Below are 13,180 nucleotides of genomic sequence, written 5' to 3' on the forward strand. Positions count from 1 at the left end.
GACGTGGGTAACTACAATGTCTGACATTACTTGGTTCAGAAGAATCCTTGTTTCTTAGGGATTCCAAGGCAGAGGTTTTAGTCGAGACAGAGGCAGCTCTAAGAAATTCAGGAATGATCTGAAAAATGTTGCTGAGTAGAGCCTGAAGCTGTTCCAGCAGTCGATGGAAGGTAGTTAGGGGTTCAGGTAAGGTTTGGGTAACATCTAGCCGGTTATTCAGGATTTGCAAAAGCTGTAGCACTTGATGTTGTACGGCCTCCTGTGAATCCAAACGGGTGACCAGGTTACGGAAAGCATCTAGTCCCTTAATAGGTGCTTGATCCGCCACCATCGTTGGGCTTGAACATTCTGTCATGATTGGTGTCTGCGAGTTACCTGTCTCAGGTGGTGATCGGGTTTCAACGGAGGCCGGCATGACTGGAATCACAGATAATGTAAATAGCTCTATTTACAAGACTTGGGTAGCAGTGAAAACTGCCTTTGATGATAAATGACAGGAACAGGAGGGACCGGACTGGGACCGGCAGGAAGACTTGTTGAATTGAACTGATGAACTAAGAACTTGACTCTGGACTGGAACAACGTGGACTGAACTGATGAGCTTGGAACTTGACTCTGGACTGGAGCAACGTGGACTGAACTGATGAGCTTGGAACTTGACTCTGGACTGGAGCAACGTGGACTGAACTGATGAGCTTGGAACTTGACTCTGGACTGGAGCAACGTGGACTGAACTGATGTGCTTGGAACTTGACTCTGGACTGGAACAACGTGGACTGAACTGATGAGCTTGGAACTTGACTCAGGACTGGAATGTGACAATGGCTGAAGGGAAGCCAGGTAATGCTGAGACGAGGGCTAAACAGGGTAATCTGGAATTACTATGACAAAGGCTAGAACTCAGGTGCAGGCTGGACAGGATAATTGGAAATAACAGGTTTCAGGAAGGATTGGGTAGGTTTGGGAATTTACAGGCTGGACAGGATATTTGGAAATAACAGGTTTCAGGAAGGAATGGGTAGGTTTGGGAATTTTAGGTTCAGGGAGGGAATAGGTAGGTAACAGGGGCAGGAGTTGATCCACAGCAGGAAGCAAGGCAGGGTAACACGATGCAGGTTTACAGAGTGCCAGGGACCAACCAGGAGTAGGACTAGCAGCAGAGCACAGGCCAAGTATTGCTGTAACAGGACGTCTGGATGCCAGGTATTACTGTAGCAGGTTTTCGGGATGCACCAGAGGTTGCTGTCAGCAGGCTTACTGGATTGCCAGGTTTTGGCTGTAACAGGTTTTCTGGAAGCACGGGGGTTGCTGCCAGCAGATTTACTGGATTGCCAGGTACAGCTGAAACAGGTTTTCTGAATAGCGCCAGGGATTGCTGTAGCAGGTTTCAGGGACAGACTTGAATGCATGAACCATACACCACGGGAAGACGAGATGTTCAGGCCCAGAATGCTATCAGGAGAGGATATATATACCATGGGTCTGGCAGCAATTGGTGGATACGGACAGGTGGTCTGGTAGTAGCATTCTCTGCAGCTCTGAGAATCAGAACCACACCTGTGATTCCAATCAGGCTAGCAGTGCTCACAGACAGAGGCGAGGCCAGGTGCAATAATCAGAGCAAATCCTCCAGGCAAATTACACACACACAGATCCATGGGGAAGCTGACAGGGGTAAGTCCCAAGGCAAAAAGGTGACAACTAGACAGGGTCGTGACAGGTGGAGGATTACATCGGTGACAGCATCCCAGTAGGCATGTCAGACAGTCCGTACCTGTACTGGCAGGAAAAATGATTGGTTTGCTAAAGTGTGCATGTCCTATTTATACAACATAAGGGTGGGTGGGTGGAAGGGCCCAAGGTCAATTCCATCTTGCACCTCTTTTTTTTCTTTGCATTATGTACTGTTTGGGGCCTAGTTTTTCAAACTGCCATCCTGTCTGCCACTGCAGTGTCACTCCTAGATGGGCCATGTGTTTGTGCTGCCCACTCGTGTCGCTTAGCATAGTCATCCAGCTACCTCGGTGCAACCTTTTGGACATGAAAACACTATTGTGAAGTGTGAGGTGCTCAGAATAGACTGGAAATGAGTGGAAATTAAGGTTATTGAGGTTAATAATAGCATAGGAGCAGAAAAACCCACAAATTCTGTGATTGTAGCTTTTTATGGGTTTTTTTAAAAAAAAATACAGATCCAAAACACAAAACCCAGAAGGGTGGTTTTGGCAAAACCAACCCAGATACAAAACACGAAGAAAGATCCAGATCCAAAACCAAAACACAAAACACGAAAAGTGGCCGGTGCACACCCCTACTTGGAACTCCAAAAGTGATCTGTGCCGGGACTTGGTTCTACTAGAAACCCCAAAGTTCTGGTGTGCTTGGTTTTCAGGAAAACTGAACAGCACATCTCTACTCCAGACTCCCTCTGCTGGTTTGATCTGACACCACGCCGATTGCTTCCAGTATTTCAGCAGCAGTTCCACCTTCTGGCTTCAGGAATCGCCAACACTTCTCACAATGGGTACTTCGCGAACGTGCAGGTTTTCCCATAGATTCTCGTTACATGACTGCCCCACCCCTATCCACCCACCATCATTATTATCAACACTAACTTGCACTGGCTCTATACTTGGTGCAAGAGACCAGTCTGAAATCAAATGGATTTCAGCAACACACTCCAACTTAGTCTATCTGCGAACAACCTATTGGAGCCCAGTTATACTTATTCAGTTGCAAGTCAAGATGTCACTGAGTTGCGTATGACAGAACTACTTGTTGATGCGTGTGCCACCCAACGTAGCATGCACAGTGGTAAAATCAGAAGATCCGTCTGCAAAATGGACTTATGTGCAAGTAGAGATATTTGGAACTATTGTCATGTTAATTCTCATTTTGGACGAATGTGCTGTAATGTGATAGGATAAATGTCAACACTGTTATTTGTAGGAGCCCAAATGACAACCAACAACCATTCGATTAGACCATATTTTGATTGGGCAGGTTGGAAAAGTTGTTGATTGAAGATTATGCTGGTGGTGTATGAAATGCCACTGGTTAGTGGAATGTATTGGTGCCAGGTGGCTGAACTGTCTCCGGTGAGCATACCTGGTATATCATTATTTCAGGATGGTCTTACTCTGCCACCGTGTTTTCATTTATCTGTGGTTATACGGAATCTCCTTGGTGTTCCCTTATACCATCAGTAACCTGCTTCTAGAGACCACTGCTACCAGAGTTACTTGGTCTCTAGATACTCATCGGTTGCACCTCAGTTTTCAGAGATCAGTCACTGCACATGGAACAGCATACTTTGGCATATTGTATACGGCTGCTGCATCACCTCTTTACCGGTGACTGGCTATTTCCTTCTGACAACTTCCTTTGGATCAGGATTGCAGGGTAGCAGACTGAGTGTTCACAGGGCAATGGGTTCAATACATGAGAGCAACAGAATGGATTAGAGATTTGTTATTTGTGGGTCACAAGATTACAGCCAATGGTACAACCTTTACAATGGACTACACTGCTCTATTTGTACAGCTTCTACACACATGTTGGCTGGGGGTAATTCAGACCCCAGTCTCTTAAACAAATACAGGTTGATTCGCATTCCTGACATGTGCACCAACCTGGATACTTTTGCACCTTTAACATTGTTTTCAGTAGTAGGAGGTGTTCTCTCCCCCTATGCTGCTGCGTTGCATGCACAGGAATAAGTGGGAAATGCAGTCTCCTAAAGAGTGGAGAAGTTGCCCATAGTGAAAAATTAACTTCTAGCTAGCAATTACCAAGTACATTCTATATAATCATAGATAGAAGCTAATTGGTTGCTGTTGGCAACTTCTCCACTTGGTCACTTCTCCACTCTTTAGAACAGGGCTTGACAAATTTTTCTAAAATCTAGGAGCCAGGGTGAAAGTGTAGGTGCCAGACCACCATCCCCCCCAAAAAATTACAGGAGTGAGTGAGGAGCACAGCTCTGTGTGTTATGCAACTGTTATACACACTATACTAGTCCACAAAATGGTCACAGTTGAATGAATACAGTAAAATGGAGGCTCCCTCACTGCTCTGCACAGCTCCCCTGCTCCACCCCCACCCTCCAGTAATAATGGACCACATTTCACATAAAACAATGGTGTCAGAAAGTACAACAGAACCCCCCTCCCCTCGTGGTCAAACCACTACCCTTTGAAGCCACTCCGCAATTCCTGGCCACACATAGACTACTACCGGAGAGCTCTATGCAGCCGGAAATAGGAGACAATAGACAACCGGAACGTACAGGAGGATCAGCGTAGACTGGGACAGACAGCAGGGATCAGTGCAGGCCGGGACAGACAGAGGCACAGCAGTCACCGCAGGCAACACTCAGCACATGCACTCCTGCGCATGATATGAACACCGCAATACTATAGTCACAAATCTGAGGATCTGCTTACTCCCTCACTGCAAAATCTAATAGCCAGGCAGCAAAATCTGGTAGCCATGGCGCCCTGGCCCCCAGCGCCGGAATTCCGACAGCGTCGGTATCCCGGAGCCAGAATCCTGACCTCTGGCATCCCAAAGGTAAGTATCGGGAGTTAGGGGGAGGGTGAGGTTTAGGCACCGGGGAGGGGGAGGTTGGGGTTAGGCTTAAGGGGGAGGTGAGGGTTAGGTACAGGGGAGGGAGGGTTAGGGGTGGAGGTTAGTGTTAGCTTACTTACCAAAGGGTGTCAGGATTCTGACTGTCGGGATGCCACTGTCGGTATTCTGACCGGCGGCATCCCAACCGCCGTGATCCCATACTCAACCCCTATCGTTCGTGTGCTATATTGCACATGTAGAAACTGCAATAGCGAAAATAACTTATTTTTATTATGGTTGTATGTTGACCCTGATTGTGCTTATATTTAGAATTGAGTGCCACCGGACCCACTGTTCAAAGGTCAATTATCATATCCTGTGGTTGCCACTGCTGGGCTTTCCTTTTCATGCAACTCTTTTTGCCAACTCTCTCCACTGTCTCCTCTCTCGAGCCGTGCATTTAGGGATGGGCGTGCGGCTCCACTGACTGTGGACTTAGTGAAGGTATTTAAGGCAGCTCTGTGCATAGACTTGTGCCAGAGTTTCAGGTTTACAACCTGTGCTCCAGTGTTTCGGTGTCCTGGTTATCCATATCCTGCATTCCAATTGATTCTTGTGCATCTGATCTGGCTTGGCTCCTGACATTTCCACTTGGTTCTGACCCGACTACTCTTGACTATTCCTTCTGGTGATCAACTTGTCTTACTTGCAGTTCACTTCTGTACCAGACTCGGCTTGTCAACTTTCTATAGTTCCTGTCAACAGTGTGTCACCTGCATGTCACATCTGAGAGTGTCGCGACCTGCGAGCATTCCAGCATTGAAGACCAAACATCAGTGCAGGAGTCACTAGTGAAACCGCAGGTCTGTTATTGCTAGCACAAATCCAGATTGGTGTACAGTAAGTGCATCCAATTAAAGCTGGGAACACACAGAGCCCAATTTGTTTCGTAAGCGAACATATATATCGTCGCCCCATGGAACACCTTTGCGCGTACCTGAAAAAAATGGCGTGGTCTTGTGGGAAAAGCAGTGCCCACAAGCCACACCCCATTTTTGTCACGCTGGAGGCATGCCAGGGGAGAGAGATCGTAGACAGGTGCAAGACATTTAAGAAGAGAAAGAGAGAGTAATAGAGAGAGAGAGAAAGAGAGGGGGGCAGAGAGAGGCAAAGATAAGAGAGAGACGCAGCAGAGAGGGGAGGGAGAGAGGCACAGAGAGGAGCAGATAGAAGAGAAAGGGGAGAGAGAGGCACAGAGAGGAGAGAGAGAGTGAGGCAAAGAGAGGAGTGAAACATTTACCTTTTGCCATAAGTTAATGAGAACCCCATGCATGACTGGAAAACACACTATCCATCATCCAGACATATACCAAGTAAAAAAACCACAAGAGGGACAATAGTTCACTTATTTGACTTTATCAATGTCACCACTTACTACAATAGCACTGGAATTAAATCAGATCTTCAGGCTTCCTATCCAATATGCTTTATATGCCTCTAGAATGTAAGCTCTTACGAGCAGGGCCTCTACCCTCTTGTGCGTCTCCTTACTTTACTTTCATCTACTTCTTACCCCCCACCAGGACATCTAACACTTGGTTGCTTATGCTCTGTTGCATATCTAAGTGTTATGGTCACTAATTTAGCATTGTATATTATCCATGTCCTTGTCCTATATTGTATTGTACTGTAAGTCAGTTGCCAAATTAGTTGTTTATGTACTTTTTAAGGCGCTGTGAAACACTTGTGGCGCCATATAAATAATGGATAATAATAATATATGCCACTGTGTGTCCCCAATCCAAGTTGTACATATACACACACACATATAGTCAGGGTTACATTTAGAGACATACACACACACACATATAGTGTTACACATAGAGACATACAGACAGGGAAACATAGAGACATATACACAGACATCCAGGCAGGGTCACACTAAGACAAAGTGGAGGACACAAGCATTATCTTCCCCTGTAGTCTCACCCCCTCTCACCTTGATGTGGAGCCTCCAGTAGTTCCCTTATCCTCCTTGCTGCCTGGAGCCCTGGACTGAGGAGTTGAAGAACAAACCGGAGTAGTCTCACACCCCTGCTCACGTCAGAGGAACATATGTGCTAGGCTCCTCCAATCAGGGCTCAGCACATGCTCCTCAGACTCCCGGGGTGTCTCACTAGCAGGAAGGAGCTGCCTCCTGTGAGTAATGTATGCCGGAGCACTGTCATTGCCGTCTCCTTGATGCGGCCCTAGCCCCCCTAGTACCCGGCGACTGTAACACTGTAACGTAGCATTCCGCATGCAGATACACTTGCAATCGCACACAGAATATAGGCATGCCGCATATCATTTTAATCAGCAGAAGCTGCCTGTGCGTCCTATTCTCACTGATGTGCGAATTACCGGTAGACTCATTTGAATGGAAAAAGTAACGCAAAATAAAGGCTCAGCGCTACCGAGTCACATGGTGCTCACGCGTTATGTGTAACGCGACTTATAGTGCATGGAGGATAGATGTATGTGTACACATCTGTATATTGTTCTGATCCATGTCAGAGTGATATATCATATGATACTTTGTATAGTGTGGACCCAGCTTAAAGTCAGTTTACTCCATGACAGTAAACTCACGCTTCAAAATTAACATTTAAATCAGGTCCTATGACCGCCCACAGCACACAGAACCTTACAAATAATATAAAAAATAGTATAAAGCAAAAGATATCAATATATTAATATGGACATTATTTTTGCCATTTGAAATTTTCCAATACTTCAGGTTACTGCATACCGCTTACCCAATACACACCGTATACAGTAGATTCACGTTATACAGTATATGTTCCAGATGTAAAAGGGAAAGCAGATGTGATTTTTATGATATAGCAATGTTTAAAATTTAATTTTTCTAAAATTATATTTTACCTCATATTGGAAGCTAATCGTTCTGTAAATAAAAAAGTTTCAAAATGGAAATACAAATACAATAAAAGCTAAGTATGGTTAACTCCCAGATGAGATTCTTTCATTTAGCAGGAGCTGTGTACAAACCACCTCACACTATCACAGATTCAACGGCTAAAGAGATCCTCACTCGCGGGAGACTATAATCTAAGACGACTGCTATAAACAGGCTTAAACATTTTTACCGTATAGCTGTGCAGTTCATATTGCTGCACTCCTGACAAATCTGAGATGTGATACCTGCGCTATCTGTCCATCTCTAGGGGGGGTGTTTTGTATCAAATGCACTGAAAAAATGCTGATTTTGTATTCCTTTAAGGAACTCCCTACACACACTTCTGCTCTGTGACCTCAGGTCACAGGCAATGCCTGCAAGCTAATTGATTAAGAAAGGATTGTCTAGCTAGGGCCTCTCTGAGAGTCCTCCCTTTACATTCCAAAGTTTTGTGAAGGAGGTTAGTTTAGCCTAGTAAGGAGGAAGTTTCCAAGAGTTGAGAATATGAGTTTCAGCTCTCTTCCCCTCTACTTTCTGCAAACTTACTCCAAAGACCCAGCAGTACCAGTGGTTTTCATTTTGTGACTCATCAGAAAAAAAGGGGGAATACAGACCATAACTTATTTTTCCTCCACTGCTTTGAAAAAAAAAAAAAAAAGATTATGTTATACAGTCTAGAACTCCAGTCAATGCGCACATCTGCCTAGTTCAGAAAGTGGGACTCAGATTGAATGACAGGGAAATTAGCTGGCTCTGCGAACGGGGCCTATGCAGCAACCGAGCGACACACAATGCAGGGCGACTGCAAGCAAAACGTGAAATGGACCAACACAGAAAAACCGTACATATCGACTTCAGTCCGCTGTCACATGGTGAGTCCAACCTGGTTGCCAGAGCTTGTGATATTGCTGCAGAAACAGAAATTAATGTACAATTTTTATTCTTTTTTGCATTTTGTGCATGTTTTTTTTGTATTGTAAAATATTTTTATTAGTATTGCAAACTGTGACGTAGATGATTTTTACTTGCATAGCTTGTAAAATTATTTTTTTTTATATGGCTAATAGGAGCTGTGTTATTATGTACACACATTACAAGACAGCCCTAGTCAGGAATAGTGGGAAAATGAATATATACTTAATGGGTTTTGATGTTACAGACTCTGTGTCATTTCCTTCTCTTTTGCCTTATCTGAAAAATTTAGACTGCGGTCAATATGAAAAGGGCTTTGTGTGAGAATTCTTGGCAGTGTGAGAGGTCAGGCCCTGTGCGATCCATCTGCTTGCCAGAACGATCCCAAAAGCACCATTTCTTTTAGAAATTAAAAGAAGCTTCAAAAATGAGCATGAAGTGTTCTAAAATTTGCTGTCTGTTAGCAATAAAAACTCTTTTTACACTTAAACCACTCATTGCAGGGTTTTTTTTTTTAAATGTATTTATTTATTTATTATTATTTTAGCTGGAGGCTCTCTGTGCCTTTTCCTTGCTAGTTATCTTGTTTCCTTTCTTCTGCCTTAAGTTGAGAAATGCATTTAATATGTGGTTGTGGTTTTCTTTCATTTCACTCGGAAGATTATATCTATAGGAAACATATTGCTTACTTTTGCAGGAGTAAAGGATAGTCTGGCGATTTTTAAAGTTTGTTCAAACAGTAATAATTTAAAAGTAACCAAAATATTCTATTTTTTACATCTATAGTACATAAGAAATATTATATCGACATGTATTTTTCTCCTGATATATTTTAATATTTTCGAGCAAATTAATCTATTAACAGTAGGCAGGTGGAGAATTGCTACTGGTCCCCAAAATGTATATAACCTTTAGTTGAGCTCATTGTAATGTTTAATTTTTACTTCCATTTAGGTAAACTTTCGGAATTGAAACATTTGTTATATTATTTTACTGATTTCACATTTACACTTTTATTAAAGGACCATGTAACTTAGTGTTTCCCATAAATATGTTTTATTTGCCTTGCATTATTTAATAGGCAATGTAAATTTTGGTTTGAATAATAAATAAGTATTCTTTTATTATATATATAGTTATATATGTATATATATATATATATATATTATTGTATTAAGATAAGCTATTTATAATTACAGTGATTGTTCACATGATTGTGGTAAATGTATAGTTTTTAAATATTGCTTTCCACCATTTTGTAATACTGTTACAAAATATTTCTAGTTGCATATTAATTTGATTCATTTTGGGAAGAATGTTATCCAATTTAAAACTCCACTTGTGATTTGCCTTACGCTCAATATTTTCTGCCGGCGAATATTTATAATATATTATTTACTGTACATGCTTTGAGTTTTGCAAAATAGTGCTTTGGAAGGTTTTTTTTGGGGGGGGTATAAAAAAAAAAAAAATCAAATATATTTCCAAAAGTTCAGATCTGTGTTTTTTCAAGATCCCATTTGTTATGAGAATAGAGTAGAAATAAAAAGAAAAATACCATTATGCACGAAAACGTATTATTTGACATTTTCAGGAACATTTGTGCATATGTCCTTAAGTCTGCTGTGAGAGGACCAATCAACATTTAGTTTAATATTGATCATCTGTAAGGTTTTTCTTCTTAATATAACTGAATATTTGAAGTTAGTTTAGAAAGAATTCCTAGAAAGAGGTATGTTATGTTGCTAGGTTAACTGAACACAGGCCAACTATCCAAGGAAATGAGAATCTTTATACCTCACACTTTTATTGTATAAGTAAACAACTGCTTAGCATGACATAAGAGGCTTTACAGATGATTAAAGCAGGCTTGCGGTTAGCTGAACAGTTTCACTTTCGGGCAAAATTCCTCAACACTCAAAGATGTGGTCTGGAACACCAAATACAAGATCAAATACTCGGCATCCAACATATAACATATTTTTCAAAGTAAATTATTATTATTATTATAAATAATGTATAGTTTTTAGTACATGAGCAATTAAATAATGTAATATGTTGTACATTTTCATCTATCACTAATTTCTCAGTATACAATTTTAAATACTTAACATTCAATGCATAATAGATCCTAACTATCAGCATTGATTTCTCAAACTATGTTACCAAACAGAATAATAATTTACCATTTAAAATGTTCTTTTTAGGGGGGTGTCCACAGACATGCATGTGAAGTGTAAGGTTTTCTGCAACATACATTACTAGATTCTTTCTCACTTTTTTATATTTACATATAAATATTTGATATAATTGTAAAATAAACCAACTAAGGACACATTTCAGAAGTACTGTAAATAAGTATTTTTTTATTATAATGCTTATTTAATAAAATGTTTAAAGTGGAATGCATGTGCTTTGAGCCACCGCAACCAATCCAACTTTAGCTTTCTTTAGTCCTCTTACAATAGGCAGATAGAAACTGTTATCCGATTGGTTGCTGAGTCCAAACAAAATATTACTCTTTTCCTTTATACAATTAAAAAAGCCTCTGTGTAATCATGAAGAAATGACTTTATTCTTCTGCATCTGCTTTAGGTTACCAGCTTTGATATATGTTTACAAGGTGGGCAAATTTGTATACATTTTTCTAAAAATGGTTACATGTAGGCAGCTATTCATTTCAGAGTTACGCATTTTGTGTAACTGCACTGCATATGTTCCTAGGCTCCTTTACATTCATCTCTGCTTTCTAGGAAACCAGAAGTATTTGTGATAAAGACTGACTCACTCCAGTACTTTGTCAAGCTGTCATACACACACAGTGCCGGTTTTATGTCATTAAAGCTACATTGACGGAACAGAGAGAGATTATTGGTGTCTAGTGAAGTTGTATGCTGTGGTGCAGTGTGATCCTTTACACACACAGTGCAGTTTTTGCAATCTTTAAATGTCTGGCTACATTACTCAAAGAGAATTGCCTCAGAGGGACAGTACTTAGTTGTGTTGAAAGGACTTTGATGAGAAGGTGCAGGATACCCCTGGTGTTGGCGCACATGCTGCATAGCTACGATCTGGACTTTACAGCGCATGCGTAACTCTTCCTTACCAATGCGTATTTCCTCTGTAGACGGAGGGACTTGGAAAAGTGGAACGGCACCCTAGTACAGTGCTAGAGTTGGGACATCAATGGCTTAACATCACTGTTATCACCGACACAAAACTATCAATGTCAGGAAAGAAACACACATTGAATACTAATCGTCACTGTTTTTGGTTTTAAAACATGAATGTTTTTGGATAAAAATATCATCTTGTGTTATCAAGTACATCAAAAGGTTTCCATAAATTGCTTTTTTTTGGTAGAATTTTTTTATAAACATATTTATAAAAAACGAAACATCGTCATCAGTGGAAAATATTTATGGCAGAAAAACACTGACCTCTTGCTATCGTTGGGAAGGGCGGAAAAAAAAACCCCATAGAGATCCATATCAAATATCTACCTTTGCTAAATATCAATGCTTGATGCCCATTATTAGACCATACCTGAGAAATTTTTTTTTAAGAGAAGCAGGCTGGTGGGATGCCTCATTACTATGATGCCCTCCTGCCATGCTTAGAGGGCTTACTACGTTCCACCGGCCACTATGAGAAGTACGTTATTTTTTCCACATGTTTTACAATATGGCAATGGTTATTAACATAGTGGCTGCATTTCTGCAGATAACATGGAAAATGTTTTGTGATTTTGATGTTAGCAGGACTGAGTTTGCACATAATTATAATTATTGATGCCTGTGACTGCTCCCCCGATGGGTGGTTCTGGCACTTCACCAGGAAATACAGATTTATTGTACATGCATTAAAATTAGCAACTTAGTTACTGTGCAGTATTTGTCTAAATATAAATTTGGGTTTGGTTAGTAGTGCGGGTTCTCAAGATATAAAGAATATCACACAAAATACAGTGATCTGATTATTTCACATCTTGTATAATATCACCTTTAATTACCAACAGCCAGGGGCATATCTATAATGGACTGTCTATAATCTATCACACACTGCACCCATTTATTCAATACTTTTCTCTGCGCAAATCACCGGTAAAACTATGCTGCGGCCATTTTACTGGGGCTTTGAGCATGCACAGTAGGGAAATCGCCGGGAAAATGGCTGCCGCTCCATTTCCCCGGTGACCTGTGCATGAGCAGTAAACTCTGGCATAGCACTACAGTCTACTCTAGTACCCGGAGTCTGCTGCGCTCATTGCAATGCCAGCTGCTGGGTAGAGTGGAGGGGGCCACCTGGACAGAGACTACACACGGGCCCCCTCCTCTCTTAATATGCCCCTGCCAACAGCTATGTTCTCTTAAGGGAGCAATTTAAGAGAGCAGTTTCTATCCTAGAGTATACTTTTTATTATTTATTAAAAACTTTTTGTTGTTTTTCCAAGTTGTCAGTATATCGTTCCATGCCTCTTCTGGCCAGGCGCTCTTTTGACAGGTGATGGGTCAGTAAGCAAGTGATTGGATTTCTGTGCTTTTGATTGTGAAGCACCTCTACGCAAAGGAGTGGGGAGGGGGTATGATGCCGGGTAGAAACTCAAATGTACATTAAATAACATTCGAGACATAGGTTATTATGATGTAAGGTTATATGTATGTATGTTTGAAGAACTGAATTTAATAGTTCATAGACATTGAGGGCCTGTTTCTGAGTGGTACATAATGCGAACAGAAC

General features: G+C 41.4%; 1 long non-coding RNA gene across 3 annotated transcripts in view; it reads left to right on the plus strand.

Annotated features, from left to right (window-relative positions):
• Positions 1 to 13,180, plus strand: part of LOC148510574 (uncharacterized) — a 487,397-nt gene that overhangs the window by 56,919 nt on the left and 417,298 nt on the right. For 2 of the 3 annotated variants that reach the window (XR_015869401.1, XR_015869398.1), the window contains exon 1: positions 8,215 to 8,400. The exons of the other annotated variant lie outside the window; for it this stretch is intronic. This is a non-coding gene — a long non-coding RNA (uncharacterized LOC148510574). Of the gene's footprint in view, positions 1 to 8,214; positions 8,401 to 13,180 lie in introns of those variants that run through there. 3 annotated transcript variants of the gene reach the window in all.

Source organism: Taudactylus pleione, unplaced genomic scaffold (genome assembly GCF_031769625.1).
Source record: "Taudactylus pleione unplaced genomic scaffold, aTauple2 ptg000316l, whole genome shotgun sequence".
In the NCBI taxonomy this organism is placed as follows: domain Eukaryota; kingdom Metazoa; phylum Chordata; class Amphibia; order Anura; family Myobatrachidae; genus Taudactylus; species Taudactylus pleione.